The sequence below is a fragment of the Pseudophryne corroboree genome, chromosome 7 (genome assembly GCF_028390025.1).
Source record: "Pseudophryne corroboree isolate aPseCor3 chromosome 7, aPseCor3.hap2, whole genome shotgun sequence".
NCBI classification, from domain to species: domain Eukaryota; kingdom Metazoa; phylum Chordata; class Amphibia; order Anura; family Myobatrachidae; genus Pseudophryne; species Pseudophryne corroboree.
The window spans coordinates 273,477,976-273,499,139 of NC_086450.1; the positions used below are offsets into that span (position 1 = coordinate 273,477,976).

General features: G+C 43.0%; 2 pseudogenes; both read left to right on the forward strand.

Moving 5' to 3' along the window:
• Positions 1 to 8,622: 8,622 nt before the first annotated feature.
• LOC134945953 (5S ribosomal RNA) lies at positions 8,623 to 8,740 on the forward strand (annotated as a pseudogene).
• Positions 8,741 to 8,887: 147 nt separating this feature from the next.
• Positions 8,888 to 9,005, forward strand: LOC134946981 (5S ribosomal RNA; annotated as a pseudogene).
• The last annotated feature ends 12,159 nt before the right edge of the window (positions 9,006 to 21,164 follow it).

Sequence of the window (21,164 nt, forward strand, 5' to 3'; positions counted from 1 at the left end):
AGCAGTGCGTCGCCATCATTTTCATTCGTGCATTGTAGAGAGAGCAGAGAGGACGTGGCTATGTTCTCTCAGTGGCAAATCCCATATCAGTGCTCAGTATCAGTGCTTACTTATTGCTGCTCAGTAATACAAGTACAGTGTCTCTCTTGTGCTGCATCTTGCTGCTCAGTGTCAGTTCTCAGTAGTATCATCATCAGTGCTCAGTATCACTGCTCATTGTCTTGTGCTGCATTGTGGTGCTCAGTAATACTACAGTACATTACTAATATACTAGTCCAGTGTCTTGTGCTGCATCTTGCTGCTCAGTGTCAGTTCTCAGTAGTATCATCATCAGTGCTCAGTATCACTGCTCATTGTCTTGTGCTGCATTGTGGTGCTCAGTAATATACTAGTCCAGTGTCTTGTGCTGCATCTTGCTGCTGTAGGGTGCTGTGGTACTGTGCATAGGTCATCATCATTCCAGTCACAGTGGTATCTGGTATCTATCTAGTGGTATCTAATTCCAGACAATACTGCTGTCTAATTCCAGATATATTACTGGCATATAATTCCACACATTAAAAAATGGAGAACAAAAATGTGGAGGGTAAAATAGGGAAAGATCAAGATCCACTTCCACCTAGTGCTAAAGCTGCTGCCACTAGTCATGGCAGAGATGATGAAATGCCATCAACGTCATCTGCCAAGGCCAATGCCCAATGTCATAGTAGAGAGCATGTAAAATCCAAAAAGCAAAAGTTCAGTAAAATTACCCAAAAATCTAAATTAAAATCATCTGAGGAGACGAGTAAACTTGCAAATATGCCATTTACGACACGGAGTGGCAAGTAACGGCTAAGGACCTCTCCTATGTTCCTCATGACTAGTGGTTCAGCTTCACATGATGATGGAAACACTCATCCTCCCGTTAGAAAAATGAAAAGAGTTAAGCTGGCAAAAGCACAGCAAAGAACTGTGCATTCTTCTAAATCACAAATCCCCAGAGAGAATCCAATTGTGTCGGTTGCAATGCCTGACCTTCCCAACACTGGATGGGAAGAGGTAGCTCCTTCCACCATTTGCACGCCCCCTGCAAGTGCTGGAAGGAGCACCCACAGTTCAGTTCCTGATATTCAAATTGAATTGAAGTACACCAGGATGAGTATATGGGTGGTGCTGGCCCTGAGGAGGAAATTGATGTGGAGGATTCTGATGGTGAGGTGGTTTGTTTAAGTCAGGCACCCAGGGAGACACCTGTTGTCCGTGGGATGAATAAGGCCATTGACATAAAAAATCTACAAAGAAATATGAGTAGGCGCTGGTGTACTGGCTATGGACACTGATGATATCAATACTGACTGCAGCTTCACTTATTTGAGGTGCTGAGCCTTAAAAAACAAAAATTTATAAAAAACCACAGAGAGAAGCGCTGTCACTAAAGTATTACTATGTTTTATTAAAAATAACCTTATTTATATATAAAAATTATGAGAAAGCCTAAACATCCTGTGACTTTAAAAAATCTTTTAGCAGCAACACATCAAAACATGTAACAATTTGTATTCCTCACTAAGGTCTCCTTTGGAACAATGTGTCAATCTACCCTTTATATAATGTATGGTAACTCTTGTGATTAACAAGAATTCCTTAGAATAAGCTCCACGTGTGGGCTGATTGAAACACTTGAAACCATATATTGGTAGAGGGTTTAAAAGTTCATCCGTGATGTATATAGGGATTATTCACATTGATGTCATCCGCTCCATTATTTGTGAAATCCCTATTTAACTCTTATTTCTCAATAATGCCGTCCAGAATTGACCAGCTTTTCTTATGAAGCTTATAATTGCACAATAACAGATTAAGCATGTGACGCTATTTTGGAGCCTGTTATTATACTTAACCCAATTTATGCAATGGGCAACAATTGTGTTATGTCCGTAGGGCGCCGGCTGCCCGCTCTGGGACACTGCATTAGAATGTGCAGGGCTTGTGGGAAATAATAGATATAACGCTCACAGTCTCATTCAGAACGGCATGAAAATTCAAAGGCTATAATGCTCTCTCACCACTTTCCATCAAGCTTCACCTGGAGCACACTGCTAGCTGTCATAAGCTGAATCTCCGTTTGGTGCGGTGAGCCAAATGCCGAACAGATGCTGGGTGAGGCGCTGAGCGGCGGATGCTGTCGGGGACGTGCTGCTGAAATCAGTCTCTGTTCGTGATGGTTAGCTGGATGCCAGGCAGAATGTCGGGCAATGTAGTCAGACGGATTGCTTGACGCGTTTCTCAGCCTCAATCCTGGGGCTGTTTCCTCAGAAGTAAATAGAGAAATAAGAGCTAAATAGGGATTTCACAAATATTGGAGCGGATGACATCAATGTGAATAATCCCTATATACATCACGATGAACTTTTAAACCCTCTACCAATATATGGTTTCAAGTGTTTCAATCAGCCCACGCGTGGAGCTTATTCTAAGGAATTCTTGTTAATCACAAGAGTTACCATATATTATATAAAGGGTAGATTGACACATTGTTCCAAAGGAGACCTTAGTGAGGAATACAAATTGTTACATGTTTTGATGTGTTGCTGCTAAAAGATTTTTTAAAGTCACAGGATGTTTAGGCTTTCTCATAATTTTTATATATGAATAAGGTTATTTTTAATAAAACATATTAATACTTTAGTGACAAGGCCATTGACATGCCTGGTCAAAATACAAAAAAAATCACCTCTTTGGTGTGGAAATATTTCAACAGAAATGCGGACAACAGGTGTCAAGCCGTGTGTTGCCTTTGTCAAGCTGTAATAAGTAGGGGTAAGGACGTTAACCACCTAGGAACATCCTCCCTTATAGGTCACCTGGAGCGCATTCATCAGAAGTCATTGACAAGTTCAAAAACTTTGGGTGACAGCGGAAGCAGTCCACTGACAACTAAATCCCTTCTTCCTCTTGTACCCATGCTCCTGCAAACCACACCACCAACTCCCTCAATGTCAATTTCCTCCTTAGACAGGAACGCCAATAGTCCTGCAGGCCATGTCACTGGCAAGTCTGATGAGTCCTCTCCTAACTGGGATTCCTCTGATGGATCCTTGAGTGTAACACCTACTGCTGCTGGCGCTGCTGTTGTTGCTGCTGGGAGTCGATCGTCATCCCAGAGGGGAAGTCAGAAGACCACTTGTACTACATCCAGTAAGCAATTGACTGTCAACCAGTCCTTTGCGAGGAAGATGAAATATCACAGTAGTCATCCTGTTGCAAAGCGGATAACTCAGGTCTTGACAACTATGTTATTGTTAGATGTGCGTCCGGTATCCACAGTTAGTTTCACAGAAAGTTAGAGAATTGCTTGAGGTAGTGTGTTCCTGGTACCAAATCCCATCTAGGTTCCACTTCCCTGGACAGGCGATACTGAGAATGTACACAGACGTCAGAAAATGTGTCCTCAGTGTCCTAAAAAATGCAGTTGTACCCACTGTCCACTTAACCACGGACAAGTGGAGCAGGGCAGACTCAGGACTATATGACTGTGACAGCCCACTGGGTAGATGTATTGCCTCCTGCAGAAACAACAGCGGCGGCACCAGTAGCAGCATCTCGCAAACGCCAACTCATTCCTAGGCAGACTATGCTTTGTATCACCGCTTTCCATAAAAGGCACACAGCTGACAACCTCTTACGGAAACTGAGGAACATCATCGCAGATTGGCTTACCCCAATTGGACTCTCCTGGGGATTTGTGATTACATGTGGGCAAATTCCAGCACATTCCATGTTTTGCACATACAATTAATTAGGTGGTGCCGAATTTTCTGAAAAATGACAAGGGCGTGCAGGAGATGCTGTCGGTGGCCAGAAAAATTGCGGGCCACTTTCGGCATTCAGCTACCGCGTGCCGAAGACTAGAGCGCCAGCAAACACTCATGAACATGCCCTGCCATCAGCTGAAGCAAGAGGTGGTAACGAGGTGGAATTCAACCCTCTATATGCTTCAGAGGATGGAGGAGCACCAAAAGGCCATTCAAGCCTATACATCTGCCTATGATATAGGCAAAGGAGGGGGAATGCACCTGACTCAAGCGTAGTGGAGAATAATTTCCATGTTGTGCAAGGTTCTCCAACCCTTTGAACTTGCCACATGTGAAGTCAGTTCAGACACTGCCAGCCTAAGTCAGGTCATTCTCCTTATCAGGCTTTTGCAGAAGCAGCTGGAGAGTAAGAAGGAGTAGCTAAAACGGAGCGATTCCGCTAGGCATGTGGGACTTGTGGATGGAGCCCTTCATTCGCTTAACCAGGATTCACGGGTGGTCAATCTGTTGAAATCAGAGCATTACATTTTGGCCACCATGCTCGATCCTAGGTTTAAAGCCTACATTGTTTCTCTCTTTCCGGCAGACACAAGTCTGCAGATGTTCAAAGACCATCTGTTGAGAGAATTGTCAAGTCAAGCGGAATGTGTCCTGCCAACAGCTCCTCCTTCATTTTCTACCGCCACTGGAGCTGCCAGGAAAAGGATAAAATTTCCAAAAACCCCCGCTGGCGTTGATGCAGGGCAGTCAGGAGCAAGTGCTGACATCTGGTCCGGACTGAAGGACCTGCCAAGGATTACTGACATGTCGTCTACTGTCACTGCATATGATTCTGTCACCATTGAAAGAATGGTGGAGGATTACATGAGTGACAGCATCACTGTAGGCATGTCAGACAGTCCATACGTATACTGGCAGGAAAAAGAGGCAATTTGGATGCCTTGCACAAACTGGCTTTATTTTACCTAGGTTGCCCCCCTCCAGTGTGTTTAGTGCAGCCAGTCACCTTGTCAGCGATAGGCGTAGGAGGTTACTTTCAGAAAATGTGGAGAAGATGATGTTCATCAAAATGAATTATAATAAATACCTCTGTGGAGACATTTACCAGCAATTGCCTCCAGAAAGTACACAGGGACCTGTGATGGTGGATTCCGGTGGGGACGAATTAATACTCTGTGAGGAGGAGGATGTACACGGTGAAAGGGGTGAGGAATCGGGGGATGAGGATGAGGTGGACATCTTGCCTCTGTAGAGCCAGTTTGTGCAAGGAGAGATTGATTGCTTCTTTTTTGGTGGGGGCCCAAACCAACCAGTCATTTCAGTCACAGTCGTGTGGCAGACCCTGTCGCTGAAATGATGGGTTTATTAAAGTGTGCATGTCCTGTTTATACAACATAAGGGTGGGTGGGAGGGCCCAAGGACAATTCCATCTTGCACCTCTTTTTTTTAAATCTTTGCATCATGTGCTGTTTGGGGACTATTTTTTAAAGTGCCATCCTGTCTGACACTGCAATGCCACTCCTATATGGGCCAGGTATTTGTGCCGCCCACTTGGGTCGCTTAGCTTAGTCATCCAGTGACCTTGGTGCAAATTTTAGGCTTAAAAATAATATTGTGAGGTGTGAGGTGTTCAGAATAGACTGGAAATGAGTGGAAATTATGGTTATTGAGGTTAATAATACTATAGGATCAAAATTACCCCCAAATTCTATGATTTAAGCTGTTTTTGATGTTTTTTTTTTTTTAAACACCCAAATCCAAAACGCATCTGAATCCAACAAAAATTCGAAAGGGAGGTTTTGCCAAAACTCGTCCAAATCCAAAACACGACCGCGGAACCAATTCCAAAACCAAAACACAAAACCCGAACAGTGTCCAGTGCACATCTCTAATTTTAAGTAATATCATGTATAGGAGATACCTGCTACAATCAGTGGGGCACTGATACAGTATATAATCAATACAGTCACACTGACTGAGGGGTGTAATAATGGGTATTATAAGAGATGGTGGACCTGCTAGGCTGCTACCTACAGTATTAAAGGCACTCAAATATAATGCAGTCAACACTAATGTGGTAATAATACATATTATAAGGTATGGATGTCTGCATTATATATCAATTCCTCCCCCTCCACTGATTGTAGCACGCCCCCCACCCACTATTAGCCGGTCCCCCATGCCGTATAATACCCATTATTGCACCTCTCAGCCAGTGACTGTATTCATTATTAATCAGTAATATAATACCCATTATTGCACCTCTCAGCAAGTGACTGTATTCATTATTAATCAGTACCTTTCATGTAACTCAATTATGAATGCCTCCCATCCCCCTTCCCCCTCCTCACTGATTGTAGCTGGCGCTAGGGCTGCCATCAGAAATTGTGGGGCCCGTGAATGACAAAATAGGCACACCCCCCGCCCCCGAAAACCATACGATATATCTTGACGTGCTCCAGCACATTTGTTGTTTACATTATATGTTGCCCTTGTGGTCTCCTCTACGTGGGGAAGACCTCTAGGCAAATCAAAAAACAGATGGCTTTACATAGGTCTGCTATTAGACAGGCTATAGAAAGTAGTGGCACACATAGTCAGCCAGTTGCCCGACATTTCAAGGCTTTCAATCACGGCTTGAGTACCCTTCGATATAAAATTATTGATCAAGCCCCTAAGAGATTGCGTGGCGGAGACCGCAATAAGGTGCTGCTACAAAAAGAAGCGCGGTGGATTCACCGTTTGGACACGGTCTCCCCACGAGGTTTAAACGAGATGCTGCCCTTGAGCTGCTTTTTATAATTAGGGCTAGCAGCAGATGATACAGTTGGGTATTCAGTGAAGTTAGGGATCCTGTACCAGCATATTATGTCTACATTAGTGAGGTTTTTTACCATCCTCTGTCTGCCCACTATGAGTGCTGGTGTTGACATTATGATCATTGGTTTTTGTATTATGTTTGCTTGTAACAGTATTCAGCTTGCAATCATTTGTATGTTTTATATGTTTACAGGGGTTTGTTTATGTATTGCCGGGTTGCCATGACGCCGGGCTGTCATCTGGGTGCGCCGATGGGCGCGCGTCGCACACGGGCGACGTCATCGACCCGGGAGACGGCGCGATGGAGGCTTCCTGACAGGGGGAAACGAGGTTATGTAAGTATGCACTTCATGTTATGTTTGCTATATGATCCTGATGACGGTTTTTCATAAATTGAAACGGTGATCTCTACGGAGTAGTTTCTTTGTCTCCTCTATTGTTCTGAAGTTACCAGTCCTGTGAGTGCCGCCTATTGCTACACATTGATATATATATATATATATATATATATATATATATATGTATATAAAAATCCAGCTCTCCACGAATCAACAATTATACTTAGCCGGGTGACCTCCAGAAACCACGTCACTGCAGGTGGCGTGTCTCACATAACTCTCCAACGGCGGCACTCCGAGCGGAAAAATAAAGTTCAGAAAGACGTCATGACTATGTTTCAGCTCATTTATTGAGCTTTTTTCAAGCAGGTAACATAATACAAAAATACCTCACCTCACTTAAATACCCTCCACCAGTGCACTGTGCAGAAGCCTGTTACTGCTTCCGGTCACCGACGTGACTCAGACCAGGAACCTACGTCAGCTATGATCACCATAATTCCCAACACCACATACAATTACAAACATCAATAAAAATTATTAAAAAAAATAACATTGTCAATTGTTTGTTAGCATAGGTCTGTGCCTACTAAGTCTCTTAGTATAAATGCTAAAAAACTATACTATCTAATCATAGCGGTCAGTGTTAAATGGAACGGCAGCATGACACATGATTTGATGGATCACCTAGTTTAACAAAGACTTAATCACTGCTGAAAATATATGCTCAAATGGTTGTAAAATTACAAACGGGACTTAAGGATACATTTTACTTCAAACTTATCCTGATCAAATGAAACATTGTAGACCCAGTGTCTCATTCAATCCCTTTGGAGATAATGTATCTAATCTTATGATCCACTGTGATTCTAAACGTAGAAGTTTTTTAGCCCTGTCTCCACCTCGCTGTAAGGGGGGAACATGGTCTATTATTCTATAACCTAGTGTGGCTAAGCTTTGTTTGTTAATAGCAAAATGTCGCGCCACCGGCTGCTCACTAATACCTGACGTGAGAGCCAGGCGGATGGCAGAATGATGTTGGTTCATATGTTCCTTAAGGGTACATTCTGTTTTGCCCACATACAATTTAGAGCACGGGTACATTATGACATAAATGATAAAACGACTGGTGCAAGTTAAATGGAAACAGATATTATACTTAATCCCTGAGTATGGGTGAAAAAATGCAGATTATGTATTTATGGTAGCATTCTTATTATTATAATTTTTGCTTTCTCTGGTATTCATCAACGAAAAATTGACACTTGGTATCAATTGCTCCCACTCTGAATTTAAGGGTGAGAGTACCAGTTGTGAAATAGCCTTGAGCTCCTTATCAACAATTTCGGCTCTAATTATAGATTAATTGACATTTTGTTATTAACCCTCTCTACTCTGAGATCATATACACTGTTCATGAGCCAGCTTTGAGCTCTCTTTTTTTCATAAGATATCTACACATATCTTACAACATCCCCACAGTATTTCTGTGGGAATTTTACCATCTACTATACTTCACCAACCACACCATATATTTTTTCCATACACTTAGAACCATCTCGACACACCCTGTCCGGAGTTACCATTTGAGACCATCGGTGGCCCTGGTTGAGTGCGAAGTATAGAAAGCAGTGTATTCTTCTTTTCTATATATTTTCTCCATACTGGCCCACGGCCATACTACCCTGAATACGCCCGATCTTGTCCAATCTCGGAAGCTAAGCAGGCATGGCCTGGTCAGTACTAGGAAGGAGAACCTCCTGAGAATACCAGGTGCGGTGGGCCCGTTTTTAATTCTCCAACGCTTTCTATTCTCCATTTCCTGCTTTTGGAAAAACACTCCCGGACTACACATGGTTGTGTGATGCACAGTACGGACAATAGGAGTGAACCCTCTCCCTCATAATTTTCTCCTCCCAAACCGCACAATAGGCCCACGGCCATACTACCCTGAATGCGCCCGATCTTGTCCGATCTCGGAAGCTAAGCAGGTATGGCCTGGTCAGTATCAGGATGGGAAACCTCCTGAGAATACCAGGTGCAGTGGGCCCCTTCTTCTATCCATCTCTTTACAATATTCAGTTCACTCAATCCTGCTACCATACTACGTTTCTATTGATACCTTCACTTCTAAGGCATGCACAGTGATTGTTCTGGATACATTTACTTCATCAGAACACATGGATATTCATCTAACATATTGCTTCTGATATTTTCACCTTCTCTCAATAACTTGTACCTCATTTGCTAAAAAGGTAAAACAAGTTTCTTCGTAAACATTAGACACGAGTCTCATAATCATTCCACATTAATCTCTCTTTTTATTCAAGAAACAATTAAAGGTTAAGTTTTATTATACTCATCATTAATTTCATCTATACAAATTATCACAAACGAGTGCTCCCAAAAAAGGGTTTTTTGTCTTTTCTCTCCTTTTCAATTGTATCTCCTCCCAGACCTGGACTAAAGCATCCGCCAACTCCTGGACAGTCTGTGGTGCAACGTGGCATTGGTGGATGGAGCGAGACATGATGTCACAGATGTGCTCAATTGGATTCAGGTCTGGGGAACGGGCGGGCCAGTCCATAGCATCAATGCCTTCGTCTTGCAGGAACTGCTGACACACTCCAGCCACATGAGGTCTAGCATTGTCTTGCATTAGGAGGAACCCAGGGCCAACCGCACCAGCATATGGTCTCACAAGGGGTCTGAGGATCTCATCTCGGTACCTAATGGCAGTCAGGCTACCTCTGGCGAGCACATGGAGGGCTGTGCAGCCCCTCAAAGAAATACCACCCCACACCATTACTGACCCACTGCCAAACCGGTCATGCTGGAGGATGTTGCAGGCAGCAGAATGTTCTCCTTGGCGTCTCCAGACTCTGTCACGTCTGTCACATGTGCTCAGTGAGAACCTGCTTTCATCTGTGAAGAGCACAGGGCGCAAGTGGCGAATTTGCCAATCTTGGTGTTCTCTGGCAAATGCCAAACGTCCTGCACGGTGTTGGGATGTAAGCACAACCCCCACCTGTGGGCGTCGGGCCCTCATACCACCCTCATGGAGTCTGTTTCTGATCGTTTGAGTAGACACATGCACATTTGTGGCTTGCTGGAGGTCATTTTGCAGAGCTCTGGCAGTGCTCCTCCTGTTCCTCCTTGCACAAAGGTGGAGGTAGCGGTCCTGCTGCTTGGTTGTTGCCCTCCTACGGCCTCCTCCATGTCTCCTGATGTACTGGCCTGTCTCCTGGTAGCGCCTCCATGCTCTGGATACTACGCTGACAGACACAGCAAACCTTCTTGCCACAGCTCGCATTGATGTGCCATCCTGGATGAGCTGCACTACCTGAGCCACCTGTGTGGGTTGTAGGGAGGTCATACAGGCACGTGGAGGCCACACACACTACTGAGCCTCATTTTGACTTGTTTTAAGGACATTACATCAAAGTTGGATCAGCCTGTAGTGTGTTTTTCCACTTTAATTTTGAGGGTGACTCCAAATCCAGACCTCCATGGGTTAATACATTTGATTTCCATTGATAATTTTTGTGTGATTTTGTTGTCAGCACATTCAACTATGTAAAGAACAAAGTATTTAATAAGAATATTTCATTCATTCAGATCTAGGATGTGTTATTTTAGTGTTCCCTTTATTTTTTTGAGCAGTGTATATATACACACACATACACTGTATATATATTATATGTATTATATGTGAGTGCAGGATTGTTCGTATTCTTTATATATTGTATGGTTTTTTCCATATTTGCTGACACCCATAATTTGATTGTGCATTAGTAATTGAGGCATTAACTTGAACACCTCTGTATTTAGACAGATTTTTGAAAATAATTTTAATCTATCTGTATTTTTTGTAAATTTTGTTTATTTTGGTTAAGCTATACACGCACACTAGATACTTGCCAGGGTATGGCTCAAGGTGGCTCATGTCTATTTGATGAAGGTCTTCTTTCTCAGGCTGAACAAGGAACTATCTCATTTACGGATGACGATATTGAGAGTTTTATTTGCCAAACTAGATTTTGACACTCTGCCAGCCGAGTCATCTGCAGATATATTTTATAGGATACTGAGACTTAAGCGCCGTGAAGTGGACTTATTACTTCACGGTCAGTTTTTGTCAGAGTATCACAGATGAAAATTGATTCCACGTGGCTTTAGGGTAAACAATGTACCCACATTAGGGAGTAACAACCCTGTCTTCTGTAGTAGGTGGTGCTCTATCCTAAACAAGTGTTCACTTGACCTATTGATACTTGTGATTGAAGAAGCAGGCAGTGAACTCAAGAAAGTTAAGGTTGAGATAGAACAATTGGAGATTACTTCTATGCCCACGCTACGTGATGATAAAAGTACTAATTGGTTAGATAGACTTCAGTCACAAGTTGAGTCCTATAGGAACGAACTCACCTCATTTAAGAGAATGAAACTCACCACTGTAACGGCGGATTATCAAAATCACACTGTATACAGCTGGTTGTTAGGTAATAGCAATCCACAACAGGGTGATTGGGCTGGACGGTTCTTTAAGAGACTCAGACACGCGCCTTACTCACGTGAAATTGTCTCATCTGTATCTACCTCTGATACGGATCAATCTGATGCAACTCGGGGTAATTCCTCTAATTTTTTAGACACAGCCACTGAAGCAGCAGGTCTTCCACCGGTGCACGGGGATTCACGAAACACCGAACAATCACGAGGAGGGGCGTTTATAAAAAGAAGGGGTCGCAGGAAGCAAAATTAGACCTAGTATTTAATCTATCCAAGCGACCACTTGACCAGTCTGAGTTAAGCCTTCTTGCTAGGGGGACTGTCCTTTGTCCCCACGTTTCAACACCACACATTCCAAGGAACCGTTGATCAATATCGTTTCGGAAGGAATCTTAGGCTTAAGGAATATTTTGCAGATCGGTCCACACCTGTGGATAAGAAGCCCATTAAAAGAAGTTCTAAATTTGACCCTATTTCTCATAACCCTAGCATGAAGACGTTCCTAAGGCTGGTTAATAATGATGTGCAGAACTTTAAGCTCCCCCCCCCCCGTCTCTTTGATAATTTAACCACTGGTGAAAGGATGGCCCTTAAAAAATTGAGAGAAGATGCTTCCATTGTAATACGACCTGCGGACAAAGGAGGAGCCGTGGTAGTCCAAGATTGGATGGACTACGATACAGAGATTTGTAGCCAGCTGGCAGACACTAACACATACTGCAAGGTCAACACTAATCCTATTCCCTCCATCAAAAAAAACATTGATCTTGGTTTAAAGAGAGGACTCGATAGTTGCTGGATTGATCAAGAGATTTTTGAATTTTTGAGTGTTGAAGAGCCTAAATGTCCAATCATTTACACGCTTCCAAAGATTCACAAAACTATGATTAAACTGCCAGGGCGACCTATAATTGCCGCTGAAGGCTCGTTGTTACAACCCATTGCCCAGTTGGTGGATTCTATACTGCAACCTTTGGTGAGCAAGAGCTGTAGTTATATACGTGACACGAGTGATTTTCTGAACCAATTGGGATTGATTGATACACCCTTGAGTAATTGCCTTTTGGCTACTATGGATGTGCAATCACTGTACACAATTATTCCACATGGTGAAGGATTGGAAACAATTAAGGAAGTGCTTATCAGAAACCCTGGTGGCACTATACCTACCGAATTTGTTCTAGAACTGACTCATTTTGTTTTGAGTTTCAATCACTTTAAGCACAAAGATTCTTATTTTTTGCAGCAGTCGGGCACAGCGATGGGGTCCAATTTGGTGCCCGCATATGCCAATCTCTATATGTCTAGATTCGAAGAGACCCACATTTTGCCCATTTATGGTTCAAAAATGTTGTTCTATAAAAGATTCATTGATGATGTCTTCCTTATTTGGGATGATACACATGAATCTTTTATGGAGATGGTAAACAACATTAATGCACTTAACAGTCCCGTTAAAGTTCTAGCACCTCGATCCACTTCTTGGATGTGACGGTATCCATTAAAGATGGTGTATTGATTACATCCTTAGTTAGAAAGCCAACAGATAGGAACACTATGTTATTGACCAGTAGTTTCCACCCCCCCTTCCTTGAAAGATAATCTGCCTATCTCGCAATTTTTGCGTGTAATGCGTATTAACAACGATAGTACAATAAGGGAGAAACAACTTGGTGAGATGAATCTCAGGTTTACCGAAAGGGGTTATTCAACCAAAGTGATTAGTAATAACCTTCGTAAGGCTAGGAATATTTACTCAAGAACTGAACCAAAGGCTACCACTAAAGAGAATCACATGGTCTTTTCAACTAAATTTGATAACTACGCACAGGCAACGAGAAAAACATTACGTAAATACTGGCCTATACTCAAATCAGATCAAGGGTTACCCTTTACACATATGAATCCACCTATGATGGCGTATAAACGGGTACCCAATTTGAGACAGATGTTGATGAGACCGTCGAAAATCCCAGAGACTAAGTTGAACTTTCTTCAAATCATGAGTAGCAAACCAGGTTGTTTCTCCTGTGGAAAGTGCACTACATGTAGATCTCTCCTTGTTGGCCCTACATTCCGCCATCCACATTCGGGCAAGAATATTAAGATCAGGTTTCATCTTCATTGCAAACTTGATTTTGTGGTCTACATTCTTACATGCCCTTGTGGGTTGTATTATGTTGGACTCACCACCCGGTGTTTCAGGGAACGAATGGCAAATCACCGTCTATCAATCAGAACGGCCATACAAACAGGCACTACAGATAAGCCGGTAGCCCGACATTATCTACAAAGAGAACATCAGGTCGCGGACCTAAAATGTAAATTGATAGACTGGGTCCCACCCCTACCACTAGGGGGAGACCGCACCTTAGCGCTGCGTAAACATGACAGCTTTTGGATTTCACACCTCAATACGGTTTCACCTAAAGGTTTAAATGAGCATTCGGCTATGAATGCATTCCTGTAAGATATCCTTTACTACATCTTATTTAGCAGTATGGTTGGAAGCCAGTTAGATTTAATAAGTATCTAGTGTTATCTCTGCGTAGTTACGCTGACCTTGTGTACTTGGGGTATGCCAGGTAGCACAGTAAGACACATTTATCTACAGTTAATGAGCATCCATTTTGACCCCTATATTGCAACTGATTAAGTTAGAGTGAGGCATGTTGAACTTACGATATTAGCCTCAATGGATGTTTAGGGATAATGTGTGGTTTTGTGCTCGCTTGTTATGTCCTAGTATATTATTGTATATTATGAAATTTCTATTTTTTGTTTTATCATTGTCTTTATACGTTGACTCCCATGTCCCATTATTCATCATTAGATTTATTCTGTATTATTATTACATTTTTTATTATACTTTCTGTTCCTGATTCCAGCCACCGAAAGTGTGTTATGTTCTATCTGACTCTAGCAGAAACTGACTATCTGTTGGTGACGTCCAGAATACCCTGTTGTGAGTGGCGACTTATTTAAAACTGTGGAGACTTTCTCCCCATCCCCGTCTAGTATATTAGCACTGATGTCTGCAGTATAGTGTGTGGAACGCATTGAGTTTCCTGCTTCCGGGTTGTGGAACGCATGGTGAACTATGTGCTCCGTTATACACTTGGTGTGTGTTTTGTGTCTCAATTTGTACTTTATCATGTACATAGTTTTTGTTATCTCTATATTAGTTTAGTTATCTGTCCAGCCAGTGCTTTCCTCGATGCCTGCCTTGTTTTCCCCGAGCGGGACAACAGCGGTTCGCGTTGCACACGGGACTTCCGGTTCCCGGAGGTTGGAACGCATTGCATTCCACGAGTGCCGCGAGTAGCCGCGATTAGCCGCATTATTATGGCTGTACAGTAACCCTGGCACTCTATCTGGTTTGGAACTCCTCCAGTTTAGTTGTGGTACAGGTCTAGTTTTGTTGGTATAGTGTTTTAGAGGTGCCAGGACGGTTTTAGTTCTCGTTTCCAGCACACACAGCCTACTTCCTGTAAGGGGGTATATAAGGATCACACACATGCCGTTGGGCTGTGTGGCTGTAGATACTCTGTTGGCTCGGTGGGGCAATTAGAGCTGAGTTCTGGGTTGCTTATGTGATGATGTACCACATCTATATATGTCTCAGCTAGATTGTTATATGTACTTTTGTACTTTGCTTGCAGTTATGATCCCAGTTGACTGATTTGTTCTATGGCTGAGAGTCTATGTATTACAGTGTGAGTATTTCTCTCTCTATGTATATTTAATGGAGGAGTTATATATGCTACTTTACTCAACTGTGATATTGCATGATCTATCATTGCAGAATTGTTATATGAATTGTTGAAAGATTTGCCGTACAGCCATGACACTGTCTGAATATGACACATTGATTTTCTTGAGTAAGTGGATGGTATTACTGGCATATTGGCAATCGGGTGTTGGTATAAAATATCTACATTATCTTGTGTGCCACGTGTGTGGTATTCGATTATATAAGCCTTTTACAACTATGGCGCCCTGACATAACACAGTGACTCTGGTTAAGGGATATGGCACTTCTGACCTGCATTGGTCTTATATCTCTTTGTTAAATCCTTTATGGGACCTGGAAGTCTATCTTTGTGTTTTTGTTTTGTGTCTTTGCATCTTCTTTTATTTTGTCTATTTTTGTTTTTTATAGCAATCAATGTGTGATCATTGCAAATAATCTTTGTACACGGAAGCTTGTCTTGATAAAGATCCTGAACATAGGATCGAAACGTCGACAACTTTAAGCCTGATTTCGACAGAAATAAAGCTATTATGAAATTGAAGCTGCTGAAGACATTCTGATTGGATGAGTGCGCCTCCACATTGTTGGACTATATATATATATATATATATATAAAACCACAGCACTCACCATCCCAGAAGTGGGGTACATGAATACACTTACCACTCATAGGGTGGGGTGCATGTAACACAGCACTCACCACCCCAGAAGCGGGGTACACAACTGCACTTACCACTCATAGGGTGGGGTGCATGTAGCCCATGACCACATCACTCAAATACATACAAACAGAAAACCTAGCACTCACCAAAGTAAGCTCACATATCCTCAACACTTCAATAAATAAATGATGGGGGTTTAGTTAGTGGATTGGCCAATACACAGAAGCCTGCAAACCGATCACCAAGGTACCCCACCTTCATGCAGGTCCTACACTATCACAAAGTCTTAAAATCTGACTACTTAACTATTGTTTCACACATCATCTGCCTGCTAGAATTATTGTGCACCTGGCACATACTTCATGGCTTTTAAAGGTACACTAGTCACCTTACATTGACTAGATAGATTGCTAAGGAACAGCTGAGACAGATTCAGGATAATAGAGTCCACACAGGGGTGCATGAGAAAGCTAGTGGCCATGGTTAATAAGAGTTAATTATAGATTAACCCCATCATATACACAAATAGAAAACCACAGCACTCTCCATCACAGAAGCGGGGTACACCAGTGCACTTACCACTCATGCTTTAAACCCTGGTACTGGCTGATGAAGCAGCTTCTTGGGCTAAGAAGCCTATAAGACCTGGTCTGGGCCAAATGGATGGGAACCTGGTCCATCCACACTTCCCACCTACCCCCAGGACCCTGTGTGTAGCTTACAGGTGGCAAAGTACCTCTCCTGCCACATACCATTTCCCTCAGCTTTTCGTGGCTCAGAAAAGTGGCATAATTGTTCTGAGGTCATGGTCCAACTTTGCCTCCACCCTTTCCCTCAGAGTGATTCATTGGTCCCGAGTCTCAGAAAGTCCTTTCATTTGTTGAACTTCTAGTGCTTTCTTCAGTCTTTCCAGCTTTAGTAACATTTCCTTCATTAACGTGACTGCTTCATCCTCCGATCTCCCATCTTTGACCCTAGTCACCATTTCCTGCTGTTCTATGACCGGCACATAACCCATTTTGAGTCTCTTATCCAGGTCTCTTATTCGACTCCATAGCTTAGGAATCTCCTTCACTGTTTCTTTTAGCTGGCTGTTGCCAGCTTTTGGATCTCTCTCCTCAAATTTTACAGCTCTCTTGTCTCATATAGAGAACGCTCCCTGGGTAGAGCAACCTCAGAAATGGGACTCTGTACCGATTCCTCTGAGACAGGCTCTTGCTCCTTACTTAGTGTGTCCTTTATGAACTGTCCCAGTTCAGTAATTGGATCTTGAGCCTCTCCTGGTGGATCATGCCGGGGTGCAACAACCCCAAGATCGAAATCTTGCACCTTATCCTCCTCATACACGAGGGGAACCCCTTCAGAAGCAGGTTCCTGGATGACTTTGGAAGTGGACTCCTGTATTGCAACTAGCTTAGCCATGACTAGCTCATGTAGGCAAGACACCTCTAAAGGTACGGTCTTTGTCTGTGATTCATCAGAGAAAGTCTCACATGTGTACTGTATGTCTAGAACCGGGGGCTTCTGAACCTGTGATGTCCCATCAGGGATTAACTTCTGAACGTATATATTGCATCAACAGGAGAAGGAACCTGGGTTTCCAAGACCTCAACAGAAGCTATCACCAGCTCAGACAAGACATCCTGTTCTAGGATGGTCTTTTGAGTAGTCATCAAATTGCCATCTGTCCAGGTAGATTCCTGGGGTTCATCATTCTGCCACAGATCCAGCAGATTAGAGGATTCTTGTTTTGGAGGTGGATAATCACTTGACACCAAGTAAACCTCTTACACCTCCATTACCGCTTCCTCCTCACTCCCTGTCAATGGAGGAGCAGCCGGGAATCCCACATCCTCATCTCGTGTCTCCATAAACACATCTTCTGTGAGCCCCTGTGGCTGCCATGCTCCATCTTGAACAGGTTCCACTGAACTCAGGACTTTGTTCCACTCTTCACCTAAGCTACGACATTCTTTTTCCGGAGAATGAGGTGGTCCTGCTTCTCACTGCTGACCTAGGGGCTAACAACAAAACACTGCCATCTGATGTGGCTCTCTCTTGCTGCTTGAAAAATTCCAGTGGATTTTCTGTGTTTTGCGCAATAATGGCTGCAGCTTACTCCATGCTCTGGAATGGCAATACCAACTGAATGGATATTAGTGCCTGTAAATGCTCTACCTCTGAGGAAGGGCCCTCATTTCCACTTTCCAGGCAGATGACCTTACTAGTGACATAGCAGGGAGCCTTCCGGGCCTTAGGCACTGGCAGCTCTGGCTCAACTTTCCTGTTCCTTCTGGCTGGAACATGGAATCCAGTATAGCCGGGTTCCAATACAGTATGGTACCATTCTTACACAGCCTGCACCACCGTTGGCATAATTTCTCCCGAAGATGGCATCTCCATTTCGGCTAATGTCTCTGACCCAACATTCGGCATAACGTCTTCAGCAATTGGTGAAGCTACACCAGTCTCTGAACTGAAACTAGGCACAGCCAACAATTTTAGCTTAGAAACCTCCTCCTGAAGCTCCACCAAGTCTTGAAACTGAGTCTTAATGGCCAGCACCAGACTCCCATATTGTGTCTGGTCACAGGAGATTTCCGCTAATAGTCCTTGGCTATGTACTACAAAGTTTTCAGATCTGGGTTTAGCCTTTGCCAAGGTTTTCTGCAACTCTGACACCTGGCCTGAGAGCTTGGCAATCTCTTCTCTACTCCTTCCCAATTTGGTCAGAGAGTCAGTCAAAAGAGATTCTTTCTCCTCCAGATTTTGCGTTAAGGAGTTCACCTGCTCTTGAAGAAAATCCCATTTTTTCTTAAGCTCTTCTAGCTCCTGGTTCTTTAATTGGACATTCCTTTCAAGGTCACTTATCATGTGACACCAAAAAAAAAGGTTCCATGCTAAAATCTTCCCCAAGACCTGGATTACTCCCCAATAAGCTCTCCACTTCACTTTCCAACTGTGGGGCTTTAATTGGGTCATATAAGTTCCTGACCTGAGGTATTAGATCTGTCATCACTTTTGTTTTTGTAGCATGAAATCTCTTTTTGTTACCCATTTAAAGAGACACTTCAGAATGAGCTGTATCTCTGAAAATCTTTATTTACCCTGTTACCTTTGAAAACTGCAAGTGAAAGGGAAAATAAAAATTCCTTTTTTTTTTATAGCACAGATTAAGCTTTTAGCAAAGCACTGATAGGTAGCAGGTACATAGTGGTCCCAAATACCTTACACTTGTAGTGCAAATAAACAACTTCTCCCTTCAGGCACTTAAAACTAGAACTCAGGGATTGCTGGGACACATAGTGCCACAAAATGTCTCTATTTAAATAGAACCACATTTATAAAAGGTTTCAACTTTTTTTGATTGGTCTTAATGAGCTAATTAACAGGGACACCAGACTCCCTCTACTAGATTTTGCAGGCACAGGTAAACATAAGCTTGGAAAAGAAATTCAGTCATAAATTATCAGATGTTTGCAACCCCTTAGAGCAAATCAACACAGCTACTTTCAATGGATGGTGCGAAGCAGGAAAACAGAACAGTCCAGGCAAACTGTTTAACCTCTTTGCTGCCAATGCAAACCTTTGCACCAAAATCAAACACATTCAGTTTAAACAAATCATATCATTATTTTTACCCCGTGGGGTTGGTTTTAACCACTACTCACAACACCCTTGGTCTTGTCAAAGTCGAAAAATATCATGATGCATATGCCTTGTACTAACCCCTCATGCACATGCCCGCTGCGCGTGCACACACTCTGCCGTGCGTGCACATATCCGCAATTTGCGTAAAGATCGCTCCGGCGATCACGCACGTGGTATGCGCATTTACGGTAGAGTTTGTAAGCGTCTAGCGTGCGACTCGATCGTAGCATATTTAACCCATATAGTGTGTTTTGTAGTAAATATTCCCCTGGACAATGTCAGCAAGTATGTTTAGTTTAAACTGTTCCTGGACAGAGAGATTCCTCTTTACATGATAGGAAGGGTCAGACAAAGGTTGAAAGGTGGTGTCTAGTATCCAGCTGTAGGGTATTTTAAGGGTAACATTCCGATGCTAGTTAGGAAAGGATCGCTCGCTCCTGCGTATAGTTATGTACAAATGTAGTTTATGAACATTAACTGTATTTGCTGTAAATTACACATGCGGCGGGAATCCTGAGGATACCTCCCACCAGAGCAGTTGGGGAAAGACACAGCCCACCTGTTCAAATCCACCTATGACCTTTGCTATAATGTGGAGACACATTCCTGTGTCCAATGAACAATGAGATTACAAGGTACCATTGTATTGTGAATGTATGTTGTGCTATATAAAGACCACCATTGCCTGGCCAGCCTCACTCTCTCTGAAGGCTTTCTCCCTTAATGCTGAGGACTGGATCCAGGTCGCGCTTGCGAATCATCCCCACGTATGTATATTCTCTGTAGCCATTTTGTTCGCCATTTATGTTCTCATTTGTTCGCTCTTGTTTGAAATTGTTTGCCATTGTTCACATTATTTTCTGTTATTCTGTTTAGATTTCTATGTTAGTTTGTAGTGTATAACTTGTATTGTGTTTCCCTTTTTCTCTAAACCATCCACGGCGGTGTTAGAGCTGCTGTGGTTTTTAAATCCAAACCAGGTCTTGTGTTTTCACTGTTTACTGCAAGGGCTTTTCTTTGGTGTCTCAATCGCTCAAACAGCATACACATTGTTAAGGTTTTTAAGCGTTACATCACTGTAGTATCTGACTACTAAGGTTTAGAGAATAAGCATATTCTTACTGTGTTTTATTAATAAGGTTTACTGCGTATCATTCTGTGAGCGTCTGCGCCGCTCGTGTCTCACTCTCACGGCGCAGCATCAGCTACGCCAATAGCGTAGGAGTACGGTACTCGGTACGCCTATAGCATGCTTGATACGGAGCGTGAATCCGTGAGTGTACGTGTCGCTCATGCGTCGCACCCACGGCCTAGCGTCTGTTACGCTAAGTACATACCCCTACGGTACTCAGTACGCAAATAGTGTACTCAGTCTGTAGTTGTGTATAGCTTTATGTTTAATGGTAATAATTGACATTATCAATTGAGGGCTCGTCCGGTCCTCCTCATATCCGCAGCCTAGCAGGACAAGGCAGACTTCTATCTATCAGCAAAGGGCGGGAAGGTAGTATCCCCTGTTAGCCGTTTGGTGGTCGGAGATACAGTAGTGCTGATTAGATAAGCGTCTGCTCCGCTTGGTTTGTAGGGATGCTGGTGGGATCCAGATCCGAAAGGTAAGAATGTTAAGCTA